A 5000-nucleotide genomic window follows, 5' to 3' on the forward strand; every position below is an offset into this window, starting at 1 on the left:
TCCATTTCACTGCCCCGTGGCCGGGGAGCGCCGCAACGGCCGCCGCCGACCCGGTCACGGGCCCCCGGGCCCGGCCAAAGGGTGGACCCCACCGGTGCTCGGCCCCCACGCGCCCCACGGAGCCCCCGCTCGCGCCAGGCACCCCCGGGGCTCGGCTCTCGCTGGCCCCGACGGACCCGCCGCCCCTCCTCACCCTTGACAGACATTAAAGGGGGCATGAGCTCCGTTTCCGCCCAGCCTTTGCCAGGCTGTCCATTTCACTGCCCCGTGGCCGGGGAGCGCCGCAACGGCCGCCGCCGACCCGGTCACGGGCCCCCGGGCCCGGCCAAAGGGTGGACCCCACCGGTGCTCGGCCCCCACGCGCCCCACGGAGCCCCCGCTCGCGCCAGGCACCCCCGGGGCTCGGCTCTCGCTGGCCCCGACGGACCCGCCGCCCCTCCTCACCCTTGACAGACATTAAAGGGGGCATGAGCTCCGTTTCCGCCCAGCCTTTGCCAGGCTGTCCATTTCACTGCCCCGTGGCCGGGGAGCGCCGCAACGGCCGCCGCCGACCCGGTCACGGGCCCCCGGGCCCGGCCAAAGGGTGGACCCCACCGGTGCTCGGCCCCCACGCGCCCCACGGAGCCCCCGCTCGCGCCAGGCACCCCCGGGGCTCGGCTCTCGCTGGCCCCGACGGACCCGCCGCCCCTCCTCACCCTTGACAGACATTAAAGGGGGCATGAGCTCCGTTTCCGCCCAGCCTTTGCCAGGCTGTCCATTTCACTGCCCCGTGGCCGGGGAGCGCCGCAACGGCCGCCGCCGACCCGGTCACGGGCCCCCGGGCCCGGCCAAAGGGTGGACCCCACCGGTGCTCGGCCCCCACGCGCCCCACGGAGCCCCCGCTCGCGCCAGGCACCCCCGGGGCTCGGCTCTCGCTGGCCCCGACCGACCCGCCGCCCTCCGCCTATCTCACCTCCACCCAGCACTGGAGGCAGGCATTAAAGGGGGAATTTATCCCCTGTGTTCCACCCTCACTTCACCCAGCTCTCTGGCTCTCTGTCTCCCTCCCTCTCCTCTCCCCTCTCTGGGGGAGACTCTCACCGTCCCAGGCCTCATTCTCCCACCTCCACCCAGCGCTGGAGGCAGGCATTAAAGGGGGAATTAATCCCCTGTGTTCCATGCTCACTTCACCCAGCTCTCTGGCTCTCTGTCTCCCTCCCTCCCTCTTCTCTCCCCTCTCTGGGGGAGACTCTCACCGTCCCAGGCCTCATTCTCCCACCTCCACCCAGCGCTGGAGGCAGGCATTAAAGGGGGAATTAATCCCCTGTGTTCCATCCTCACTTCACCCAGCTCTCTGGCTCTCTGTCTCCCTCCCTCTTCTCTCCCCTCTCTGGGGGAGACTCTCAACCTCCCAGGCCTCATTCTCCCACCTCCACCCAGCGCTGGAGGCAGGCATTAAAGGGGGAATTAATCCCCTGTGTTCCATGCTCACTTCACCCAGCTCTCTGGCTCTCTGTCTCCCTCCCTCTTCTCTCCCCTCTCTGGGGGAGACTCTCAACCTCCCAGGCCTCATTCTCCCACCTCCACCCAGCGCTGGAGGCAGGCATTAAAGGGGGAATTAATCCCCTGTGTTCCATGCTCACTTCACCCAGCTCTCTGGCTCTCTGTCTCCCTCCCTCCCTCTTCTCTCCCCTCTCTGGGGGAGACTCTCACCGTCCCAGGCCTCATTCTCCCACCTCCACCCAGCGCTGGAGGCAGGCATTAAAGGGGGAATTAATCCCCTGTGTTCCATCCTCACTTCACCCAGCTCTCTGGCTCTCTGTCTCCCTCCCTCTTCTCTCCCCTCTCTGGGGGAGACTCTCACCGTCCCAGGCCTCATTCTCCCACCTCCACCCAGCGCTGGAGGCAGGCATTAAAGGGGGAATTGATCTCCTGTGTTCCATCCTCACTTCACCCAGCTCTCTGGCTGGCTGTCTCCCTCCCTCTTCTCTCCCCTCTCTGGGGGAGACTCTCAACCTCCCAGGCCTCATTCTCCCACCTCCACCCAGCGCTGGAGGCAGGCATTAAAGGGGGAATTAATCCCCTGTGTTCCACGCTCACTTCACCCAGCTCTCTGGCTGGCTGTCTCCCTCCCTCTTCTCTCCCCTCTCTGGGGGAGACTCTCACCGTCCCAGGCCTCATTCTCCCACCTCCACCCAGCGCTGGAGGCAGGCATTAAAGGGGGAATTAATCCCCTGTGTTCCATGCTCACTTCACCCAGCTCTCTGGCTCTCTGTCTCCCTCCCTCTCCTCTCCCCTCTCTGGGGGAGACTCTCACCGTCCCAGGCCTCATTCTCCCACCTCCACCCAGCGCTGGAGGCAGGCATTAAAGGGGGAATTAATCCCCTGTGTTCCATCCTCACTTCACCCAGCTCTCTGGCTCTCTGTCTCCCTCCCTCTTCTCTCCCCTCTCTGGGGGAGACTCTCACCGTCCCAGGCCTCATTCTCCCACCTCCACCCAGCGCTGGAGGCAGGCATTAAAGGGGGAATTAATCCCCTGTGTTCCATGCTCACTTCACCCAGCTCTCTGGCTCTCTGTCTCCCTCCCTCCCTCTTCTCTCCCCTCTCTGGGGGAGACTCTCACCGTCCCAGGCCTCATTCTCCCACCTCCACCCAGCGCTGGAGGCAGGCATTAAAGGGGGAATTAATCCCCTGTGTTCCATCCTCACTTCACCCAGCTCTCTGGCTCTCTGTCTCCCTCCCTCCCTCTTCTCTCCCCTCTCTGGGGGAGACTCTCACCGTCCCAGGCCTCATTCTCCCACCTCCACCCAGCACTGGAGTCAGATCTTAGGGGACACTTTAATCCCTGTACCACCCTCACTTCACCCAGCTCCCTGGCTCTCTGTCTCCCTCCCTCTTCTCTCCCCTCTCTGGGGGAGACTCTCACCGTCCCAGGCCTCATTCTCCCACCTCCACCCAGCGCTGGAGGCAGGCATTAAAGGGGGAATTAATCCCCCGTGTTCCACCCTCACTTCACCCAGCTCCCTGGCTCTCTGTCTCCCTCCCTCTTCTCTCCCCTCTCTGGGGGAGACTCTCAACCTCCCAGGCCTCATTCTCCCACCTCCACCCAGCGCTGGAGGCAGGCATTAAAGGGGGAATTAATCCCCTGTGTTCCATGCTCACTTCACCCAGCTCTCTGGCTCTCTGTCTCCCTCCCTCCCTCTTCTCTCCCCTCTCTGGGGGAGACTCTCACCGTCCCAGGCCTCATTCTCCCACCTCCACCCAGCACTGGAGTAAGATCTTAGGGGACACTTTAATCCCTGTACCACCCTCACTTCACCCAGCTCTCTGGCTCTCTGTCTCCCTCCCTCCTCTCTCCCCTCTCTGGGGGAGACTCTCACCGTCCCAGGCCTCATTCTCCCACCTCCACCCAGCGCTGGAGGCAGGCATTAAAGGGGGAATTAATCCCCTGTGTTCCATGCTCACTTCACCCAGCTCTCTGGCTCTCTGTCTCCCTCCCTCCTCTCTCCCCTCTCTGGGGGAGACTCTCACCGTCCCAGGCCTCATTCTCCCACCTCCACCCAGCGCTGGAGGCAGGCATTAAAGGGGGAATTAATCCCCTGTGTTCCATGCTCACTTCACCCAGCTCTCTGGCTCTCTGTCTCCCTCCCTCCTCTCTCCCCTCTCTGGGGGAGACTCTCAACCTCCCAGGCCTCATTCTCCCACCTCCACCCAGCACTGGAGGCAGATCTTAGGGGACACTTTAATCCATGTTCCATCCTCACTTCACCCAGCTCTCTGTCTCCCTCCCTCCCTCCCTCTTCTCTCCCCTCTCTGGGGGAGCCTCCGGCCAGCCACCGCCGGCCCGGGGGACCCAGCGCACCGGCCGCCCCTGTGTACCCACACTTAAGCACCCCTCCTCGGGCTAAACCCCCTTGGCCGCACCGCCCAGCACTTCGCGCCCCTGGTACTCCAAACCAAGCTTCGCGCCCCTGGTACTCTAGCAGAGGCTCCGTGCCCCTGGTACTCCAGCAGAGCCTCCGTGCCCCTGGTACTCTAGCAGAGGCTCCGTGCCCCTGGTACTCCAGCAGAGCCTCCGTGCCCCTGGTACTCCAGCAGAGGCTCCGTGCCCCTGGTACTCCAGCAGAGGCTCCGTGCCCCTGGTACTCCAGCAGAGCCTCCGTGCCCCTGGTACTCCAGCAGAGGCTCCGTGCCCCTGGTACTCCAGCAGAGGCTCCGTGCCCCTGGTACTCCAGCAGAGCCTCCGTGCCCCTGGTACTCCAGCAGAGGCTCCGTGCCCCTGGTACTCCAGCAGAGCCTCCGAGCCCCTGGTACTCCGGCAGAGGCTCCGCGCCCCTGGTACTCCAGCAGAGCCTCCGCGCCCCTGGTACTCCAGCAGAGGCTCCGTGCCCCTGGTACTCCAGCAGAGCCTCCGTGCCCCTGGTACTCCAGCAGAGGCTCCGCGCCCCTGGTACTCCAGCAGAGCCTGGTAGGTACTCGCACTCAGCCGAGCCCCGCCGCTTACCCCGGGCCCTTCCACCGTCCAACACTTTGTTAAATAAGCTCTCCAGTCTCGCGCCCCTGGTACTCCGGCAGAGGCTCCGCGCCCCTGGTACTCCACCAGAGCCTGGTAGGTACTCGCACTCAGCCGAGCCCCGCCGCTTACCCCGGGCCCTTCCACCGTCCAACACTTTGTTAAATAAGCTCTCCAGTCTCGCGCCCCTGGTACTCCGGCAGAGGCTCCGCGCCCCTGGTACTCCAGCAGAGCCTGGTAGGTACTCGCACTCAGCCGAGCCCCGCCGCTTACCCCGGGCCCTTCTCCCGTCCAACACTTTGTTAAATAAGCTCTCCAGTCTCGCGCCCCTGGTACTCCAGCAGAGCCTGGTAGGTACTCGCACTCAGCCGAGCCCCGCCGCTTACCCCGGGCCCTTCCACCGTCCAACACTTTGTTAAATAAGCTCTCCAGTCTCGCGCCCCTGGTACTCCGGCAGAGGCTCCGCGCCCCTGGTACTCCACCAGAGCCTGGTAGGTACTCGCACTCA

This window comes from Epinephelus lanceolatus, unplaced genomic scaffold (assembly GCF_041903045.1).
Source record: "Epinephelus lanceolatus isolate andai-2023 unplaced genomic scaffold, ASM4190304v1 scaffold95, whole genome shotgun sequence".
In the NCBI taxonomy this organism is placed as follows: Eukaryota; Metazoa; Chordata; class Actinopteri; order Perciformes; family Serranidae; genus Epinephelus; species Epinephelus lanceolatus.